Raw genomic sequence first — 24,051 nt, 5'->3', positions numbered from 1 at the left:
CAGCATATTCAAGATGTTCACCAAAAAATATTGGCTGTAGGAGATGGTTTTCTTATGAAACTTGTTGACCTTCTTGGTTAAGATGCCAGTAAACACCAGCACACTAGCACATTGGGTATCAGCACTCAAAACACAATATACTGTATGCTGCAAAGCTATTGGCTAATGGCAATATTTTAACTGGCACCACAATAAAAATTAGTCCATTTATTTTTAGCAATTTGTGTTTTAGCAATATGTGTCAAAAAAATAAAAATCCTCATATATAAGAAAAATATATATTTATTTATGCTCCCTAGTTCCTAGGTTTTCATTTATGAGTTTTCATTTGCAGATCTGGCACAAACCTGTAGTATGGGTGTTTTAACAAAGATAGGTTCTTATTAGCTAGTGAGTTTTTAAGTGACAGCTACTTGACCTGAAAGTTAATGTCTGTGGTGGGTGAAAAATTATGAGCATTTGGAGCCAGCTTCATATTTTATTCGTGTTAATGATTCATATTGAGTTTTCTGTATTTTATGTTTTTTTATTTTTTTTTTGTTTGTTTGTTTTTCTCTTACTACTACTTTGTCACAATAAGCTTTCAGGAGGTCAACGGACAAATGACGTCACACCGACTACACACTTTAGAATCAGAATCAGAATCAACTTTATTGCCAAGTATGCTTACACAAACAAGGAATTTGACTTGGTGACAGTAGCTTCCAGTGTACAACAATACAAAAACAATACAAAAACAGCAGCAAGACACAGATAATAATAAAAAATAAAAAAATAATTATACACATACGTACAGACACACACATACATACATAAACACATACAAATGGGTAGTGCAAATCTAATACAATCTGTTATGTACAGTGCAAATACAAATCTGTTATGTACAGTGCAAATGTTTTTTTTGTTGTTTTTTTTTTCTCAGAGGAATGAAATGGCAGAAGAGGTTGGATGTGTTGGATAAATATAAGAAAGACTAAACTGTGTATTGCACATAGTTATTGCTCAATGGGGCAATTTAATTGTTCATGAGATGGATAGCCTGAGGGAAAAAACTGTTCCTGTGCCTGTGCTCTGAAGCGGCCAGAAGGCAACAGTTCAAAAAGGTAGTGGGCAGGGTGAGTGGGGTCCAGAGTGATTTTTCCAGCATTTTTCCTCACTCTGGAATGTATAGTTCTTGAAGGGGGGGCAGGGGGCAACCAATAATCCTCTCAGCAGTCCGAACTGTCCTTTGTAGTCTTCTGATGTCTGATTTCGTAGCTGAACCAAACCAGACAGTTATTGAAGTGCAGAGGACAGACTCAGTGACTGCTGAGTAAAACTGTATCAGCAGCGCCTGTGGCAGGTTGAATTTCCTCAGCTGGTGAAGGAAGTACAACCTCTGCTGGGCCTTTTTCACAATGGAGTCAATGTGGGTCTCCCACTTCAGGTCCTGTGAGATGGTAGTGCCCAGGAACCTGAATGACTCCACTGCTGCCACAGTGCTGTTTAGAATGGTGAAGGGGGTCAGTGTTGGGGTGATTCTCCTAAAGTCCACAATGATATCCACCATTTTGAGCATGTTCAGCTCAAGGTTGTTTTGACTGCACCAGACAGCCAGCTGTTCAACCTCCCTTCTGTATGCAGACTCATCGTCATCTCGGATGAGGCCGATGACAGTGGTGTCGTCAACTTCAGGAGCTTGACAGAGGGGTCCTTGGTGATGCAGTCAATGGTGTAGAGGGAGAAGAGTAGTGGGGAGAGTAGTGCTGCCTGTCCTTCAGAAAGCTGGTAATCCACTGACAGATAGACATGGGAACAGAGAGTTGGTGTAATTTATTCCGGAGAATAGCTGGGATGATGGTGTTGAAAGCCGAACTGAAGTCCACAAAAAGGATCCTTGCATATGTCCCTGGTCTGTCCAGATGTTGCAGGATATGATGCAATCCTATGTTGACTGCATCATCCACAGACCTGTTTGCTCGATAAGCAAATTGAAGGGGATCTAGAAAGGGTCCAGTGATGTGCTTCAGGTGGGCCAACACCAGTCTCTCAAATGATTTCATGATCACAGACGTCAGGGTGACAGGTCTGTAGTCATTAAGTCCTGTGATTTTTGGTTTCTTTGGGACAGGAATAATGATTGAGTGTTTGAAGCAGCATGGGACTTCACACTGCTCCAGTGATCTATTGAAGATCTGTGTGAAGATGGGGGCCAGCTGGTTAGCACAGGAGCGAAGACACGCTGGTGAGACACCATCTGGGCCTGAAGCCTTCCTCGTCTTTTGTTTCCGATAGACACGGCTCACATCATATTCACAGATCTTAAGTGTAGGTTGAATAGCAGGAGGTGTTGGTGTTTGTGTGAAGTGAAGGTCAGAGTGGGTGTGGGGTGTGAGATTGGGCCTTTCAAATCTGCAGTAGAACACATTCAGGTCATCAGCCAGTTGTTGGTCCACCACAGGGTTGGGGGTAGGAGTCCTGTAATTTGTGAGCTGTTTCATGCAACTCCACACTGATGCATGGTTGTTAGCTGAAAACTTGTTTTTCAGCTTCTCAGAGTATCTTCTTTTAGCCACTCTGATTTCTCTGTTCAGTGTGTTCCTGGCCTGATTGTACAAGACTTTATCCCCACCCCTGTAAGCATCCTCTTTGGCCTGACGAAGCTGCCTGAGCTCTGCTGTAAACCACGGTTTGTCATTGTTGAACTTTAAATAAGTCCTAGTAGGAATGCACATATCCTCACAGAAACTGATATATAATGTAACAGTATCTGTGAGCTCGTTCAGGTCTGTGGCTGCAGCCTCAAAAACACTCCAATCCGTGCAATTGAAGCAGGCTTGTAGTTCCCGCTCTGCTTCATTGGTCCATCTCTTTACAGTCCTTACTACTGGCTTGGTTGATTTTAATTTCTGCCTGTAGGTTGGAAGAAGATGAACCAGTGATCAGAGAGTCCCAAAGCTGCTCTAGGGACAGAGCGATATGCATCATTTATTGTTGTGTAACAATGATCCAGTATGTTCCTGTCTCTGGTGGGGCATGTGATGTGCTGTTTGTATTTGGGCAGTTCACGTGTGAGATTTGCTTTGTTAAAATCCCCAAGAATAATAATAACTGTGTCCAGGTATTGTTGTTCCATGTCTGTGATTTGATCAGCCAGCTGTTGCAGCGCTGTGTTCAAACACGCGTTTGGTGCGATATTCACACTCACCAGAATAAATGAGGAAAACTCCCGCGGCGAGTAGAAAGGCTTACAGTTAATAAAGAGCGCTTCCAAATTAGGACAGCACATCCTCTTTAACATTGTTACATCTGTACACCAACTTTCATTGATATAAAAGCATGTTCCACCGCCTCTCATTTTCCCCGTTAACTCCGCGATGCGATCCGCTCTGAACAGCTGAAAGCCCGGCAGATGTAACGGTCTGTCTGGAATGGCTTCACTCAGCCAGGTTTCTGTGAAGCACAAGGCAGCAGAGGTTGAAAAGTCCTTGTTTGTGCGGGTGAGGAGATGTAGTCCGTCTGTTTTGTTAGGAAGAGAGCGGAGATTCACTAAGTGAATACTCTGCAGTGCTGTTCGAAATCCGTGCCGACTGAGTTTGACCAGCGCACCGGCTCATCTCCCTCGCCTGCGTCTCTTGAACAGCAGAGCTGTGCCTCCAACTAAAATGTCTAGCAAAACGTCTGAATATTCGAAAACCGGGAAAAGATTGTCTGGTATATGCTGTCGAATATTCAGCAGTTCGTCTCTGTTAAAACTGACTGGAAAAAGATTCATAAACACAGGACAAACAAACAAAAACAAAAAAAGAACTGAGGAGCTCCACACCGAGGCAGCCATCCGTGGCGCCATCATGATGATTAAAAAAAAATACAAATGATTACATCATTGTCTGCTCATACACTTAAACATCACAATTTCCACTTGCATAATATTTATTAATTCTGAAGAATTTAAAATGATTATGAAAATCACAATCAAGCATGGAGCTTGTTTTCACAGGATGTAGTAGACCTTTAAGAGTATTATAATACATAGGTATTCAGTCCAAAGCATGTTTTTGTTGCCAAAAAGTCTTAAACACTGCTTCAAATGTGGCGTATACAAAACCAGCTGAATTATTGATTTTAAAGTTTGAATAAATTTAACTTGGTTAAAATTGTTATGGAAATCAAATCACTTTATTATAACTATACCAAATAAGTGTGTGTACAAAAGCATATAAGTATAAGAGTGACAGTCTTGGCTGCAGTTCCACCAACATTGCAGTCATGTTATAACAAACTCATGTTGACCTGTTTCGTGTGACGTCACTGTATGACAGCACTGCCATGTTTGTGACCAAAATTCCATATTTCTTCATTGTGCTGCGAGATGCAGCAAAAGCCAGCTAAATTTTTGTTTCTATTTATAAATCATGGAAAGGTGATACTGGTGTTTAATTACTATAGCCAAAATTACGTTTTATCTTTTGAGTGACACAGCTTCATTTCACCAAAGTCAAGCATCGATGAAGGGGGAGAACAGGGATAAAACACTTGTGAGTTTTTGTGCTCATTTATTTAGACATGTCAGTTACCTGTACATGTGTCAATTATATTTATAATATCATCAATTTGAATACTATTTAACTGTAAATGCACATAGGATGATGTTATTCATAACACCCAGAATGCCATAATTGGAACACATTTTAATAAATAATAATACAAAAAATAATGTGAATATATAGTATATAATTAATGTGTATATACTAATGTTAGTAAGTAAACAACACATCATACGATTATGAAGCACAGACTTTATTCACACCACCAGACTACAATGTAAACATGTTCGTCTTATTCACTAATATGACTCGGTTGCTTTCTGTGTATTCTTCATGAGTTAAAAGCAGCTCTTACATTCATACAGACGGGATCATCACAGAAGTTTTGTAATATTTTGACCAAATCAGAGCAGTTAACAACACAAACATTTATAACTTCTGAATGAGAGATGTTTACGGTGATATATCAGTAGGCGTATGCACTCGCCGGTCACACAACAGACTTGCCAGTATACAGAGATGAATCATGGATAAAGTATATTTAAATGTCCGCGAAAGTTAAATTTGACTTCAGACCTGTAGACAGCTTTCCTGGGACTTTGCATGGATCAAAAGTGTTTTTTGAAGTTTTGTCGCCAAAATGATAAATAAATGGTTTACACCCCAGAAATAAGAATTATTACTCATAGCCTCATTTTATTTCAAGCCCATATGTATGAATATCCTTATTCCATGGAGCAAAAACAAAAACAAAAAATGGAAGAATGTTTGATTGCATTCACTTTGAATTAAATTTTTTTTTTTTTTTTTAAATATAAAAAAAATATGTACTGAAACAAAAAAGAATACATTCCTTAATCGGATTAGAACCATTTCTGGATAACTTTTGAACAAGTAAACATGATCTCATCAAAGAATGCAATAGTAAGGATTACCAGGTCAAGTATGAAAACTCAGGGAGTGTAAATTAAAACTTTGGAAGTATGAATGAAAACTCTAGCAACGCATTCATAATTCTTATTAGCAAACACAAGCAGAAAATAACGTTAACAAAGGATTTTATTAAATTGTTTTAGATTAAGTCTAAAATGTGTCCTATGATTTCAGTTTTTTTTTTTTTATTATTATTTTTTTTATTATTTTTTTTTTTATTTTTTTTATTATTATTAATTTTAGTTTAAGAGGGTTTTTATTCATTCTCAGTTTATATTTGTATTTGTTACCTGAAAACTTACTTTCAAATCATTTGGCACAAATCTAATCTGATAGGTCTGAAGTCCTCTCTCTCACTCTCTGTTATCTTGCCACACTGCAATCTTTCATTTGTCTCACACATAAACTCACACACACCAGATCCATACGGTCTGGGTGATTGATCACTTTAATTTGTATCACAGTTGATTCACTTCAGCTCGTTTTGACTTTCCTCAGAGTGCGAGAAGATGTAACATAAAAAAATATAATTCAATGAAGCCAAATGAAGCCCGAAAACACTGAGGAGGAAAAAGAACCCAATGATACATCATGCATGCACACCAAAGAATAATCTCTGGACAAAATTCAATCAAGGAGGATCCCAGGGAAGAGAGATTATGATATTTTGTGCCTCTCTCCACTCTAATACCCAAAGGATATAGCAGTCCGTCTTCAAAACTCAACCATACATTCCTTTGATAAAAGAGAAAAATAGATGATAGCACAAGGCAAGGCACTTTTGAATTCAGCAATCTTATGTTTCAAAGTCCTTCAAATATTTTCTTCAAGTAGAGCACCATGGGTCCTTAAAAGCAAAGTTGGTGTTTTTTTTTTTTTTTTTTTTTTTTCAATGCCAAAATACTTTCTACTACCGTGCAGAGACAACTGTTAGTAATAAATTGATAGGTTGATTTCCCGAAGAATGTAAATACTGTGGCTTTGTGGTTCTTTTAAAACATTACTCTTCATTTGGTCTCTTTAAGTCATACTTTAAAATGTATGAATTTCATTGCATTAGTGAACCAAGTGGCTTCTGCAATTATGTTGGGTACCGCTAATGCCACACAAATCTCACAGATCACCTTTGATATCCAAGTTGTGTCTTGATCTGGCATGATTTATATAAAAATTGAGCATGCTAGCCGACCTCTGACTCTGGTGAAAGCAATGCGAGCAGATGTTAATCAGTTTGTATTTCTGTGCTGGATATATGCTAATATGCTAGATTCCCTCTTTAGGTGTGATGAGTATGTGGATGGTGGGTAGAAATCTAATAATCTTGCTATTATGATAACACATTATTACCGGTGGCTGGCATAGAGAAATTACCTTCAGAGGCATGATGTATACACACAATAATGAAACACTCTTATATCTGAGGGGCCACAATCTGAATCCCTCAGCAATTCACATTTACCCTTTAGTTGGTTTTGTGGTCTCCTGGGGATGCGTAAAGCAGCTAGGTGACATGTGCAGGACTTTGATATATTGATGTGTGGTGCATTAGCATTGTCTGGACAAGCCCTCCTTCCTGTAAACAGCAGGTTAATGTCTTTCTATCCCTCCTCCTTTTATTTGGCTTAGTCTGACAACTCAGTTGCAGATTTACTGTTGACATTTGCGTGGCGGCTTCCTTGTTTATCGTCAGGGCCTGCATGCTGAAAGCTTCAAAAGGAGGGGGTAAACTCTCATAAAGCCAGTCTGCTCAGCTGCTCCTCAGCACATAGCTCTATCAAACCGGCCCAACCCCCACAATCCATCCTTTACAATCCATCTTCATAAAGCTGGGACATCACGGAGAAGCGACAGAGCAGAATCACTTCATACGTAATGTGCTACACATTGAAATTATGACTCATAAACACCATAAATGTCAATCTTCAGGTGGGCAGAAGGCATTTTGTGTACGTTTTTTGTTGTGTTCTCCAAAGCTCAGAGGAAACTCCATGGAAACTAGCATTGAGAAGCTGCAGGAACCTGGCATTATGAAATGATATCGATATCTGGGTCTTGATGTGATAATATTGTAATGATTAGTATGGTGTGATTCAAATCTGCGATGTATTGCAACTTTTACTTACTTGTTTCTCGTTAATCTTTTTTGGACTTAGGTGCTTTGCGCAACAAGTGTAAAACGTCCTGCTTTAAATAATTGTAGTGCCATATTAGTAGCATAGAGTATAGACAAGCAAGTCAGTATTAGTAAAATAAAAAACCATAGGAGTTACTGAGGAACAGTAAACCATATGACTCGATGCCAAGACAGAGACTCTAGCCATACCGGGTTTTGGTCCAATGTTTTAACATTGGGGAGCAGGACAGTCAAGCTTCTGGCCAAGGGCTTTGGTACAGTGACACTAGCCAACAGGGTAGTAAAACATTACTCGCATGATCTCATTCACACCATTGGGAATAGAGAGACCATAGTTTTTGACCTAACACCCAAAACAACAACACTAACCAACTGGTCAGTGAACATTGGGCAGTCAACCCTCTTTCTCAGTGAAAATCTGGGAAGAAAGGGGAGATACAAGCAGGATATAAATCTGGGCAAATGTGTTACGGGAAGCCCAACCTGCAGCCAGACATGTCTTATAATGGCACGCCCTTTGCCCATGCTTAGGTGAAGGCCATATTCATGGTGGAATAAGCCTTAACACCCATGGGACACTGTACACCTTGAAAATCATCAGAAAGTGCAATAGCATCACCGACCCAGTGCAAAATGCATTTCTTGGTAATGGCCAAACCCTGTGAGCGGCCTCCAAAGGAAGCAAGAGTTGTTCAGACTACCTGATTTGACTCATTCAGACAATGTGCTTGTGCAATGCCCTAACAGGGCAGAGTATGTGCATAGTCTTAGCCTCATCCAACTCCAGGGTAGGAGGAGAGAATGTTTGCCACAAGATTAATTAGATAAATCTAACTGATCTTGTATTAAGGATTTTTAGATATTTTTACAGGAAAACAATACAAAAATTATTATCAAGAATATGATTTTTGCCCTAATATCAAACGTCTTACTAGAAAAAAAGAAATTATGAACCAACGTGAATTTTCTTGATAAAAAAATAAATAAATAATTATCGTGCCTGGTAACATGTAAAATGGCTAGAAATAGCATTTTAGCTTAGCGTAAAGCTGACAATTTTCACAAGGTTTATTTCTATTTCTTCTGTTCCAAACTTACTTCAAACTTCTCTGTCTGCTCATATGAATGTAACACATCATAAGAAAGTGTTTCACTGCTGTTCAAATGCACTTTGGATCACATCATTTATATGTATAAATGTTTTCCATCTGAAAGGATTAAATATTAAATGAAACAAATGACAATAAAATGCAAAGTAATCTCTTCAGTAATCAAAATGCTTTTTGAATGTAACTGTATTCTAATTACCAGTGATTTAAACTGTAACTGTAGTGGAATACAGTTACTTATATTTTGTATTTTAAATACGTAATCCCATTACATGTATTCCGTTATTCCCCAACCTTACAAACGGAGAACCCATTAGTGCATTTAACACCAGCGCTAACTCCTAGACCGGGATGGTAATGGGACAAAAGAGTCTCAGCCATCTCGCACCACACAGAAATCTGCTGAATAGAGGATGTTTGCCTACAGACAAGCCTTCAGAGGCCATAAGTGGTCACAATGGTAGTGACATATACTTTACGCGTGGATGGATTGAGTCCTGCATCGAAATGCTCTTGCAAAAAGCAGAGTATCATCTGTTCAGTGCAGTGTGTTGGGTCCTCACCCTGGGAGGAACACCAATCAGCAAAAAGTTACTATGGTAAGGGGTCTAGCCACCTCATTGAGGTATCCCTGGCCTGTAGTATGGTGCTTGGCATCGATTGCGACAACCCAATTGTGTCAGACGAGCCCCTTTCAGCGGCCTGACAAGAAGTCTCCACAGCTCTGTCCGTGGATGCCAGATTTGGCTTCCCCGAAAACCTCCCAATTCCTCTAAACTGTTTTTTTAATTTTTTATTTTTTTTATAATTTGTCCCCTCAACCTCCTCACTTCTTGAATGCAGACATTTGTAAACAAACAAGTTACCTGAACTCAGTTTGAGGCCAGACCAGAGGGATGCCAACACAGATGCAGATGGTGTTTTTTTTTTTTCTTTTTTTTTTTTCTGGTTTGCTGTTTTCCTGTTGCGCCAGTTCTCTCTCATCCTCTGAGATTGCTGTGGGTGAACTTTGAGAGGAGACACAGATAGAGGGAAGGCTATGGGAGAGAGGCCCCCACAGTGTGGGTCTGAAAATGCACTAAAGGAGTAAAGATCAAAAAACAGTATCTGGAGAAGAGGATGCACACTGCACTGTCAGTGGCCGCTTTACTATACAAAGCCTAACGTAGAGTTGGCAAATGGATATCACTGTGTTTCATAGAGCACTCAGCTAGTGCTGTCCTCCTCACTGCAATCCCTGCCTTCATTTCTGAATGCCTTTTTTGCCCGAAGTTGGAAAGAAAAAGAAACAGGCAAATTAAAAATAGCTGGTAATTTTGTATTAAAGGGGTTTTGTCCTGTTATTATTTGATTCCCCCATTAGTGCTTCTCGTCCGACCCTGAGTGTTTTACGGGAGCAGGACACCATACCGGCACTTATAAGCATACACTATATGGCCAACAATATGTGGACAACCCCTTCTAATTAAAGAGTTTGGTTAATCCGTTAATACCAGTGAAGATAAATCATAATTCTACTCCAAACAATGGCATTCTAGGGCATTCGGTACTTCCAACTTTATGACAACAGTTTGGGGAGAGCCCTTTTCTATTTCAGCAAGAAAATGCCCCTGTGCACAAAGAAAAGTCCATAAAGAAATGGTTTACTGTGTCTGATGTGGAAGAAATTGACTGACCTGCACAAAGCCCAGACCTGAACCCCACTGAACACCTTTGGGGTGAATTGGAATGCCAACTGAAAGCCAGGCCCCATCGCCCAACATCAGTGCCGGACCTCAGTGATGCACTTTGTGTCTGAATGGGAACAAATCCCTGCAGCCATGTCACTACATACAGTATAGTGGAAAGCCTTCCCAGAAGAATGGAAGTTGATATTGCACCAAAGGGGGAAATTGATGCCTGTGGTTTTGAAATTGAAGGTTCATAAAGCACATATGGTGTCCACAAACTTTTGGCCACATAGTTTATATGGGCAACCCTGTGAACACGCACAATGATTGACAAGCAGAAACTGACCACAGCCTGTGGACAGCTTTTTCCTGCTGTTTACCGAGCCTAGCGCTGTTACAAAGATGGGTGTGATGGCACTTATTTCAGTGACATATGACAGGTAACAGGGGAGTTTTCTGCATGTCATTTAATGAAAAAAATAAAATAAAAAAAATAACTTACAGCACATGTAAGGTAAGCTAAAGGATAAAGGTGGCTCAGATGGATATCTTTACCCTTTACTTTTCAAATGTGAGGCTGTTAACCTACAGCTTCACAGTGCAGAAAAGATGGACATAGAAGATCTCTTGTCATACAGATGTGCAATACAGTGTTACTCAATACCGTGTTATTTACTTTCTGTCTGAAATCCCATAACCTCTCTCTGTTGAGTATGATAGGGCATTTATAGGGCATGATGAAGAAAATGGGCTAATCACTCTTGTTTGTGGCTTGAAGGAACCACAGATGGGTTGCAGCTGGTCTTTTGAGATAAGCCAAAGTGAATGTGCGTTTGTGTCTGTCTGTGAACGTTGTGTGTGTTTGAATATGTCCCCAGTGTTTGCTGCCCTAGCAGATTGCATTTTACCATTAACATGTTCATGAAATATGAACAATGCTTTTACATAACATTTCATTTTTCTCTGCTCTCACTGTTTCTTATTCATTTTGGAGTGACTGTGAACTATTGGCTGAAGTTTGTGTGCTGACATTGTCAAATGCTTTGCTATTGGCTGTACAGGTACAATCTGTTAAAGGAATAATTCACCCAAAAATGAAAATTTGAAAAGGACTTGTGGGTTTGATGTGTCTTTTAATTGTGTTGTGAATATTGATTTGTTACCTATATTTACTTATATAAGTATTTGTACTTGTGCCACACACCATACATGTATTCTACATATATTGTATATAATTCTTACAGTATGTATATACTTTAGATTTTAATTTGTGATGAGTATGGCTTTAGGAAAATACTGTCCTGCACCAGGCAAGAAGCAACAATTATTTTAATTATGGCTGTCAAAAACATTCAACACAGTAATTTACCTTGCTTCGGGATGAAGCATTCAAAGTATATGTGTAGTTGCATGCCTTCAGATTTTGTGCCATTGTTGGGTTGATTCCTCATTTTTTTTTTTTTTTTATTAGCTACTTAACCAGCATCACAGTAGAAAAAGAAAAGACCCTAAATGTTATAATGCTTTTCCAAATGATCTGTTTTTAGTTGAAGATTGATGCCTGTGATCCATTCTGTCACTGCAAATAGAAAGAGGCTCGCTTGGAGTGACTATCAGTCAAAAATAATTACAGAACATCAGTTTCAAGATTATGAATTGCTTTAGTGTCCAATGGCAAAGCGTTTGACAGAAAGTGGATAAACCAAATCGAGAGCAAAAAACACATGAAAATGTAAATATAATATAGAAACTAGTAAATTGTGGGCTGTGTATTTATTAATTACACACCATCCTTGCATACCACAAGATCATGTAGATTTACACTCTACAATATCAGGAAGATAAGACCCTTCCTCACACTACTTCTTGCTCAGTCACTTGTCATAACTAGACTGGACTACTGTAATGCTGTCATTGCAGGCCTCCCTGCATGTGCAATTAGACCCCTGCAAATGATCTAGAATACAGCAGCATGTCTGGTCTTTAATCAACCAAAGAGAGTGCATATAAACAATAAAAGTGATTTGACAATAAAAGACAATAAAAGTGATTTGATTTGATTTGATTTGATTTTGCATGTTACACCACTCCTTGTCTCTCTTCACTGGCTGATGCACATATCAAGTTCAAGGCTCTAATGCTGGCATACAGAACAGTCACTGGGTCTGCTCCAGCATACCTAAAATCATTTTTGCAGAGCTATGTTCCCACTGGAAGCCTGCGGTCAGCTAAGGAACGTCGCCTTGTACCAACACAAAGAGGCACCAAAACACTTTCCCGGACTTTCGGCTTCATCATACCACGTTGGTGGAATGACCTTCCCAACTCCATCCTTGAAGCTGACTCACTTTCTGTCTTAAAAAATTGGCTAAAAACACATCTTTTCCATGAGCACTTAACCAGTCACAAAAAAAAAAAAAAAAAAAAAATTCCTTGTTGCACTTTAATCTGTTTTGAATGCTATTCTGAGGCTAGTCAAACTTTGTAATATGGCACTTTTTGTACCACTGTCTCCTTAAGATGATTCGCTTATGTGTTCCTCTTTTGTAAGTCGCTTTGGATAAAAGTGTCTGCCAAATGAATAAATGTAAATGCATGTGAACAATAACAGTGTTATTCTATGTGTGCTGCTAGGTCAACAAGTGTTTTTCATAGTAGCTGTTGCTATATTGTGTAAGGAATGCACTACTGTTACTACAAATATGTTATATACTGATGTCACAATGATATATTATACATTTTATGAATAAGCTGTTTCATTAACTTTGAATAATTGTATATGAGTATGTAAACTCAGCAAAAAAAGAAACATCCCTTTTTCAGGACACTGTATTTTAAAGATAATTTTGTAAAAATCCAAATAACTTTACAGATCTTTATTGTAAAGGGTTTAAACAATGTTTTCCATGCTTGTTCAATGAACCATAAACAATTAATGAACATGCACCTGTGGAACGGTCGTTAAGACACTAACAGCTTACAGAAGGTAGGCAATTAAGGTCACAGTTATTAAATCGTAGGACACTAAAGAGAGCTTTCTACTGACTCTGAAAAACACCAAAGAAAGAAACCCAGTGTCCCTGCTCATCTGCATGAACATGTCTTAGGCATGCTGCATGGAGGCATGAGGAATGCAGATGTGGCCAGGGCAATAAATTGCAATGTCCGTACTGTGAGACGCCTAAGACAGCGATACAAGGAGATAGGAAGGACAGCTGATCGTCCTTGCAGTGGCAGACCACGTATAACAACACCTGCACAGAATCGGTACATCCGAATATCACACCTGCGGGACAGGTACAGGATGGTAACAACAACTGCCCGAGTTACACCAGGAATGCACAATCCCTCCATCAGTGCTCAGACTGTCCGCAATAGTCTGAGAGAGGCTGGACTGAGGGCTTGTAGGTCTGTTGTAAGGCAGGTCCTTACCAGACATCACTGGCAACAACGTTGCCTATGGGCAGAAACCCACCTTCGCTGGACCAGACAGGACTGTCAAAAAGTGCTCTTCACTGACGAGTCACGGTTTTGTCTCACCAGGGGTGATGGTTGGACTTGTGTATATCGTTGAAGGAATGAGCGTTACACCGAGGCCTGTACTCTGGAGCGGGATCAATTTGGAGGGTCCGTCATGGTTTGGGGCGGTGTGTCACAGCATCATCGGACTGAGCTTTTTGTCATTGCAGGCAATCTCAACGCTGTGCGTTACAGGGAAGACATCCTCCTCCCTCATGTGGTACCCTTTCTGCAGGCTCATCCTGACATGACCCTCCAGCATGAAAATGCCACCAGCCATACTGCTTGTTCTGTGCATGATTTCCTGCAAGACAGGAATGTAAGTGTTCTGCCATGGCCAGCGAAGAGCCCGGATCTCAATCCCATTGAGCACATCTAGAACCTGTTGGATCCCCCTTGGTCAGGGACACATTATTCAATTTCTGTTAGTCACATGTCTGTGAAACTTGTTCAGTTTATGTCTTAGTTGTTGAATCTTTTTTATGTTCATACAAATATTTACACATGTTAAATTTGCTGAAAATAAAAGCAGTTGATAATGAGAGGACATGAGAGGAGTTTATGTATAAAACAGATAAATATTCCTTCACACACACACACACACACACACACACACACATATGTTGGTGCAGCTATCATTATGAGGACTGTCCATAGACATAATGATTTTTATACTGTACAAACTATAGATTCTATCCCCTAACCCTAACCCTACCCCTAAATCTAACCCTCACAAAAAACGTTCTGCATTTTTACATTTTTAATAAAATATTGTTTAGTATGTTTTTTAAGTGATTTAAATTATGGGGACACTAGAAATGTCCCCATAAACCACATTTATAGCATAATACCCTTGTAACTACCAGTTTGTAACCTAAAAAAAGTCCTCGTAAACCACTTAAACCTGCCCACACACACACACACACACACACACACACACACACACACACACACACACACATGTTGGTGCAGCTATCATTATGAGGACTCTCCACAGACATAATGATTTTTATACTGTACGAACTATAGATTCTGTCCCCTAACCCTACCCCTAAACCTAACCCTCACAAAAAAAAAAAAAAAAAAAAAACTTTGCGCATTTTTACATTTTCAAATAAACATTGTTTAGAATGTTTTTTTAAGTGATTTGAATTATGGGGACACTAGAAATGGCCTCATAAACCACATTTATGGCATAATACCCTTGTAATTACCAGTTTGTAACCTAAAAACATGTCCTCGTAAATGACCCAAACCCGCCCACACACACACACACACACACATTTGAGCACAAGGCCCTATCAAGCCAGCACAGTTGTGATTCTGTTATCTATGGTAAAATAGCAATGGATCCTTTTTATGGGCCCCTTTTATGGATCTTCAGGGAAGGCTCAATTACACAGCTGCATCCACGAGTGACCTTGGAAACTAATTTGTTTTGCTCCAGTTAACTACAAATCCAGGGAAATGACCGATTACAGTGGGGTAGATAAAGAAATACTTGTTATTTCTTATTGTTTTTACAACTCTTTATTGTTAATATTATTTTAACATGGCTTAAGGTGAATGCAGAAATAAGGGAAGGTCATTGTAGGTATAACAATTATGGAGAAATGGATAAACAAATCATATAACAGTGCTCTCAGTGTGTCTCATGTTTTATTATTTTGGTCCCTTTCATTGTCAGGTTATTACATGGAGATTTCATGTTTTGTTTGGTTTTGTTTTTCATTTTTTGGAAATACAATTTCTCAGGTAGTAGGTTCAATGGGTCTTTTTTCATTCCATTTTCTCGAATGAGAGTATCATTGCTAAGCAATGCAGCCCCTATGTTTGCTTTAATCACGCAGTCACAGTTTTAGTTTACTTTGAAATATCTTTAAGTTAACCTAGGCTTTGTTGTCACATAATGGTCTCTTTGATAAAGGAATTTGGTTTCTTAGTGATAAAATAGATTCTGTGCAGCGCTACTCAAGAAAGCACAATAGTGCAACCTGTTTTTATCGTATTTCTAACAATAGAAGTAGTTTTTTCTCTTTTAACTTAATATGTTATGGATTGATAGAAACTACTTTTTTATATTTAGGCTACTTTGTAAGAGAAAATAAACCTTGCAATGACACTTAATCTCAATTAAACGTAGGGTTAGGTGGGATCTTAAATAAGTGGTAGTTCTTGTAGAGTTTAGAAATAAAGTTAGTGAGATGTTCCAGCCATATGGAGATTAGAAGAAAGAAGTTCTGCGATGCAACAGGGTTGTTTTAAAATGATTGAAATAGACCCAATTATCTCTTTATGCTTGCCAAATATATCTATCCCATAATGTATACCTATGACTGGTCGAACTGTATGGAGTTTTCAAAGGCCATTGCAGATGCTGTTAACTAGAGAGCAATGGTGTCCGATTTCAAGAATTTAAGCATAAGCCTTCTGATCAAATTGTTTTCAAAATCATGAAACAAATTGTGTTGTGTATACACACTTTTTGAATGGTATTGTAAAGTTGTTCATGATCGGTATGTTCCAAAATCTGGCAAGTAACTGTGCAAAAGGTGAATAATGTCAGTTTAATGTTGGTATATTAATGTCTGCACCATTATGTGCCAAGCCTTAGAAGGAGAACAAGGTCAGACATTAACCATAGAACTGTCATACAATAGAAATATTTGGTGAGAGAAAAAAAAAAAAATATATATATATATATATATATATGTAATTGAGGCCAGGCATACTCCATCCATAGGGCAATCTCTTTCAATTGTACTATATTTTCTGTAAAAAGAAAGAAAGTGAGGTGGGTGAAAGAAAAAAAAGAAAAATAATGAAAGACAGAAAATCTTCCTCTAGATTTAACAAGACTGTGTCATGGAGCCAAAGGGCAGCTCATGAATAATGGATGACAGTGCAGTGGAAATCAGGTCCTCTCCAAACTCTCTCAGGCTCCTCCCCCTGCTGCTCTGTGGCTCTAGACATGTTTTCTAGAAGCTCTTACCAAATGTAAAACAAGATTATTTTTCCCCTCTTTTTATTGTTATGGTTTGATGCCATAACATAGTTTGCAGAACTATGTAGGTGCATGGCAAAATCATTCATCGTATCATTGTTTTTTTAAGCCTTTATGTGTAATGAATCTGGAGAGTGAAAATAAAGGAGTGGGAGAGAAAAGGGAGAATAGGATTGGGAAATGATGCAGGTAAAATTGGAATTTGCATGCCAAGATTCCCAACCCTCTTTATCAGCCAAATGATATGACCTAAAATATTTACTTGAGTACCCCTTGAGATTTTAAGTTATGCTAATATGATACAACTTTACATTTAATTAATTAATTAATTTGGAAATCCCCCCCCCCCCCCCCCCCCCACACACACACACAAGGGCCACATATGTACTTGTGATTGGTAAACTCACCAGGAGAGAGATATGAGAGATTCTAAGTGAATTTAATAGCACTTGCAGACAGCTATTCTGGCTTGCAGAATTAAAACTGTGTGAAGTTCAAAGCTTTTGTGCATGCCTCTTTTTATCTCCTTTCCAGAGCCCTAATTCACACCTCTGAAGTCAGTGGTTGGGAGTCTGATTTGTTTTGTCACTACAGAGGGAGAATACACACTTTCCCCACCCTCCTCTTTCTCTTATGATTCACAGTCATTAAAATACTGGAACTTTGGAGCTTTAAAGTCACCCTGACCCATGCTCAGCCAATGGGCCTGAGTGGAATATAAAGCAGTGGAGTGATTGATCTGCCTAAGTATCTCAAATTAAGCCTGTGTGAGACAGGCCCTGTGCAATGCCACAGATCCAGAAATCAACCTGTACCATTGCAGTCTGCAATCAAACACAAATGGAGAGTGGAGAGATCGAACATGAAAGAAGTTAATCACACCGCAATTTCAGGCCCTCTGTTTGACAAGTGCACCGGCAAAAATCAGCATTAGGCCATTTGGCATGTCAAAATTGAACAGCAAGGTTTAGGATCCATATTTTCATGGTTTGTACCTAGACTTGACCCAAAGTTCAAAACCTCTGGCTTTTTTGGTCTGCTAACCTAAAATTATTTTGACCATTTAATAGTATTAAGACTCAGACCAATTAACTTTTGCAGTGATATTTATCTGGAAAGTGCTAAACTGAGTGCAGACTAGTGTCTGGAAGGCCAAGGAGTGCCGCAGGCCCCGTGTCCTTGACTTACCTTCTCAAATGTACTGTAAGATACATTTTCGATTATTCTCGGAAGTTCATTGGATGGGGATCAAGAACTAATTTATAGCTGTACTCTTGAGGCACGTCCGATGAAAATCTAATACTAAGAATGAGGCTGAAAGGAATGAATTGAACTTGCTGGACTTAAAGAGTCTTCCATCAATCCACTTGGGCAGCTTCTTTGACTTTCAGACCTCTTTGCCCGGTGCAAATTGTTTCATTTAAAAGAAAGGAAATAAAGGAGACGGTGTGATGCCCAGGTCGTGAGGCTCTTTTCAGCTTGCCCTAATAGCGTATTTATGAGTGCTCTAATCTATAATGACATTTTCGATACTACCCCCATTCTGTTACTTACACGATCCAGATCCTTTTCCTGGGATAATCAATACACATTAATAGGGGTGACTTGAGCCTGAATTGCTTTTTAACTCAAATGGACATCTCAGTTGCTGCATTGTGGGATGGACATGAGAAAGAGAATGAGAGTGATTATTTTAAAAAAAAATTATGGGTGTTTACTCAAAAAAGATAGCTCTTGCTGAACTTGATTCAATCATGCACAGTGGTTCCAAGGGTTTGAAATTAGTTCTCTTAACTTAAAATTACTATGTAATCTCAACACAAACATTTTGTTTAGAAAGAACCCAACAAAATTAGACACATAAATGTACTGCAAATACATATATTTTATTTCTTTATGTACTAACCAGTTAAAGTGAATGTTAGCATGCTAAATGCATGCTGGTTGGAAGCAATACAGAGTGCAGTTTAGTAACTATGCTATGGTTGGCACAGCAATTGCTCAATGAAGTGAACAACCAATTTGTATGTGCTATATCTACCTATCCTCATCGTTAGCTCAAGCTCCACTCTTTACCATAATGCTAACCACCAAAACTCCACCATAACAGAAAATCTTCTAAATCTCAACACACCATTGTTATAGTCATACGACTGGGTCAGAGTATCTCTGAAACGGCAAGGCTTGTGGGGTGCTCCCAGTCAGCAGTGGTGAGTACCTACCAACAGTGGTCTGAGGAGGGACAAACCACAAACCGGCGACAGGGTGTTGGACACCTAAGGCTCATCGATGCATGAGGGCAATGAAGGCTATCCCATCTGGTCCGAACCGACAGAAGGTCTACTGTGGCACAGGTCACAGAAAATTTTAATGATGGTTTTGAGAGGAATGTGTTACAGCACACAGTGCATTGCGTATGGGGCTGCATAGCCGCAGAGTGGTCAGAGTGCCCATGATGACCCCTGTCCACTGTCAAAAGCGCCTAACATGGGCATACGAGCGTCTGAACTGGACCTTGGAGCAGTGGAAGAAGGTCATCTGGTCCAATGAGTCCCGTTTTCTTTTCCATCACTTTGACAGCCGTATATGTGTGTGCTGTTTACCTGGGGAAGTGATGGTTCCAGGATGCACTGTGGGAAGACGACAAGCAGGTGGAGGGAGTGTGATGCTCTGGGAAATGTCCTGCTGGGAAACCCTGGGTCCGGCCATTCATGTGGACGTCAATTTGACATGTGCCACCAATCTAAACATCATTGCAGACCAAGTACACCCCTTCATTGCAAAGGTATTCCATGATGGCAGTAGCATCTTTCAACAGGATAATGTGCCCTGCCACACTGCACACATTGGAACATGATGAAGAGTTCAAGGTGTTGCTCTGGCCTCCAAATTCCCTTAGATCTCAATCCGATTGAACATCTGTGGGATATGCTGGACCAACAAGTTCGATCCACGGCAGCTCCATCTCACAACTTAAAGGACTTGAAGGATTTGCTGCTAATCTCTTGGTGCTCTTGGGATCTTGTAGAGTCCATGCCTCGGCGGCTCGCACTGTTTTGGCGGCATGCGTAGTACCAACATCAGATTAGGAAGGTGGTCATAATGTTTTGGCTCATTGATGTATATCCACTAAAAATTTAATTGGCACTAGTTTGTTAAGAGTCATTGCAAAATTGGTGTAGAAAAGTAAACCAAGTTTTGAGAAAAGCTGTAGTATAATTTGTTTGCAGAGATGACCCTTTGATATGTTGTTATCTAACACAATGGCATTCAGAGATTTTATAAGTGTGGCTTAAGTGTCCGAATACAGGCCACTATATATTACTGTATATACGCAATTATGCTGTATATACTTGACTGGCTTGCATCTCATGCTTTTTGTGTCTTCTTCTTTTTTGCAACCGAGCTTCACTTTGTGAGCATTGTGTTGGTTTTAGTACAATGTGGCTAGCTTTAAGTCCAAAACATTTTTACATGTTTTTCTCAGCTTTGGTCTAATTACAGTATGCGTAATTATGAAACGATCCCTTTCCTCTCAGTGGAGAATACCTTCTGCTAAAGTTCAGTCAAAACACTCATTTCAAAAGATGATTATGAAGATCTAGTGAATTCAAAATTTGAACAAAACTGTTGCAGCTGTTCTACAAATTATTGCTTCATATAGTACAACACAACGAATAACGCTAAACTCATCTTTATTGGGGGAAATTTGCTCATGTTGAGGTCTAGTTCTGATGAAGTAAACAGTGTGAAAGAGAAAAGCAATGAATAATAGATGATAGAGAACATGTAAATCCATCTCAATGTGTGGAAAATTTGTAGATGCCAAATTCAAAATCCAAGTGTGTCCACCTGTTCCAATGTGAGATATAATATTGTAACAAAAACTGGCAATAGTGCAATAAAAAGATGCAATCTGAAACAAGACTCACTTAATCTGTCCAGTGGTTGCCATCGAAAATCAAGTCTAATGTCATGTGACAAGTTGTCAGAACTCAACGCCACTTCCATTATTTCCAGAAGGCCATTATTAGAGAATGAAAAAAAAAATTTAAAAAAAAAATGAAATAAATAAATAATGTGCATGAAAGTATGAAAACTAATTTCAGTAAAGGCAGACCTGTGGGTGATTGATTCTGTGGAATGCATTCATCTTGTTCTTGCCATCTTCATGCCCATCAGTTACCGCAAGAATGTTTTTGACAGTAAATAGAGCGGCACGGTTTATCCATGTGTTTTTAAGGCTGTTAGCATATGATTATGCCAAGTACAGTAGATGACTGTATCTTAGGTTGACTTTTGATTCCATTGCAGATGTAGACACGGGTGAATTCACTTAACAGTAGTGCATTATAACTGGGCATATATTCAGTTTACTCGAGTACACTTTCAGCATTTTAAAGGGATGTTTCAGGTGCCTGGATCACAGTGGTGGAGTGCCAGATCGCAGTAGTTAGTTACCCACAAGATCAGGAAGTGCACAAATTGCATTTACCACAAACATTTTGGGCATTATTTAAATCCTATATTGAGAGCATGTGCAAATAAATAACACAATTCATTCTTAGTGAATTGTTCCACAATCTTTGTCCTGCTTTTAGACAAATCCACTAAAGTTTTATCACAGCAGACAATGGGCCCAGGAGGAAAAAGCAGAGACTCCCCGGGGGCTTACCAAGATGTTCTGTCACTCTTATTCCTGTTTCCCATGAGAGCACTGGTCCTGTTTCAGTTAATGAGCCCCAACTATGCTAATATGTGTTAAAATAAGACTATGTGATTCCCTGCTGCTTTATCATCACAGCATTATGAAAGGCACTGGTGTGTCAATAGTGCTGTGGTGCACTTCATTCTCCTTGATTATACCCTTGGGCTTCAAGCTTCAGCACTACAACAGGTCCACACGGCTGACATTAAAGTAACTATCCTTTCTTCAGCTAACATACTGTGAGAGAACTCATTTACTGTGATTATAGATTCACAAGGTTGCTTTGACCACTGGTATTGTTGTATGTGAGAATTAAAAACAGCCAGAGAAGTGCTTGATAAGGAACATTTTCTCGCAGAGAGCTCCATCATTTGTTGGGTGGTAACTCATCAATGGGATAGTAGCCCTGCTTGCCTTCTTCAACACAGTGTAGAACATTTGATTCATCTGTAATGAAAAAAGCTCTTTCGTTTTTGAGCCTGTTTGCTGTTTTGGGGTAAATAGTGTGGTTCTAACATCCAGGGTCTAATATTAAAGGTCTGTTCATAATGAAATGATCTAACATAATCTAATTAGTATATATTCATAAATAAAGCATTTTCTTACATTTTCAACCTTTAATTGACAAAATTGACAGCATTTACAATAACATACAAGCCCTTTACTGTATTTGTGTACTACTTAAGAGATGCACACATGTTTGAGGTTCATAGAATATTGAACCTGGCATTTCAAGCTCGATTTTATCCTGTTTATTATACAGTAAATTGAAATAAATAAATGTGTTAACACAGGGCTGCAAGATATGGAGGAATAATGTGATAAGTGATACGTTGTTGGATAATGTGAAATGCAATATGCAATGCAATAATCCTATGATAACTTTATCAGAGGGCGCAGAACATCGGAACCACCCAAATATACTGAAGTTTATTGGAAAATGGACTGTCTATCGCGGAGATCAGAAACATATTTTTCTTTTATTCCAAATTTCAAATAGACTGCATATTGTAAATATGGTTTCACCATTAGTAACATATACACAAATGTGACACGCTTCATCATTTGAGTCAAAAGTAGCTTTTGGAGAAACACAATTTTGGTCTCAGCTTTCAAATAATGTGAAATGAATCACGAAATAAAAAAAATAAAAAATAAAAAAAACTAAAAAAAAATTTGTTTTGATGCTCTTTAATGCTATGTGTGACAGATCATGGTAGCCTTGCATTCAAACATAGTGGGCCGCAACACTCTCTCTTTCCAATTAGCACGAAAAATCATGAATGTACATCAGAGGGTATGTTGAAAGATACAGTACAACTTACTGAAATGTTTCATCTCTCATGTAATTGCCCAATCTGTTAATGTTGAAATGACAATGGAGAAAATGAACAGGGAATATCTCGTGCTTTTCTGTTGGTGCTCGAGCCTCAGAGAACTCTGCACACACAGACACACCCACAAACCAGGTGTCAATCGTCGCACCCAGTCAATTATCTGTGTTGCCTCAAACGTTACTTTTTAGAGTATTTAAACAATTCTGTTATTGCAAGCCCTTACAAAATGCAGATTGTGATACGATATGTACATTTGTGGTATTTCGATAAATGCAACATCACATGTATTCAGCACAGTTAATGCATTTACTTAAGAATGATCAGAACCATTGTGACTGCACAAATGCACAATACACAATCAGTAAATAAGACTAAATGTAGAATACTTATCTAAGCATTTTGTATCTTTGACAGTTTGCAGGAAAAATATATTAAAAGCAAAGAATACCACAGTTCAGACAGACTGTTGTCAAGACTTCCCCATAGCGTTTGGAGTAATTAAGCCATAATGACACAAGCAACAGACCCAAATATTGCGTAGCGCGTGTAGCCATTTAAATTTTAGTGATTTTGTTTGTAAAAAAAAGTTATAGTGATAGTGACTCAGACCCAATTTTATCCTTGTTTTAAGCTCTGATGGACTCTCTGCTTTGCCGAATGGCAGTCAGTCTGAATTGGAGAAGTTTGAAAATACTATATTGCATCAGATGTGCCATAAATAGCAAACATGGACTAAGCTCTCTTAAACTATTCATGTCACCCCATTCTCAGTGCATTTTTTATTTTCTTTCCCCCTGTCTCCCTCTCATTCTTTCTCTCTTTCTGTCTGTCTTTCTTTGTACTAGAAGGGCTAGTTGAGCCAAATCTGACATTTGGTAAATACTGCAAGGATGAGCTTACATTTCTTTGTCAGGCAACTTTCTGTTTTCTTTTCGGCTTTCGGCGATTAACGCTCATTACAATAAGGAAGCTTTCCTACTCTGCCTGTCTTATCTTAGTAATTAACACTAATTCTGACAATCCAATGACCTGAGCACTGGTACATCTAAACACAACGCTGGGCAGTTTGCTTGTTGCTGGGAAAACTGTCTAGTAAATGACAATAGTA

The 24,051-nt window shown here is 38.8% G+C and overlaps 1 protein-coding gene across 1 annotated transcript in view; it reads left to right on the top strand.

Annotated features, from left to right (window-relative positions):
* The window catches only part of LOC127425333 (CUB and sushi domain-containing protein 2-like), a 463,524-nt gene that overhangs the window by 197,573 nt on the left and 241,900 nt on the right, over positions 1–24,051 (top strand). The window lies entirely within an intron of this gene.

This window comes from Myxocyprinus asiaticus, chromosome 34 (genome assembly GCF_019703515.2).
Source record: "Myxocyprinus asiaticus isolate MX2 ecotype Aquarium Trade chromosome 34, UBuf_Myxa_2, whole genome shotgun sequence".
NCBI classification, from domain to species: Eukaryota; Metazoa; Chordata; class Actinopteri; order Cypriniformes; family Catostomidae; genus Myxocyprinus; species Myxocyprinus asiaticus.
The sequence above is the reverse complement of the archived record's forward strand: the minus strand, read 5'-3'. Positions and strand labels throughout refer to the sequence as shown.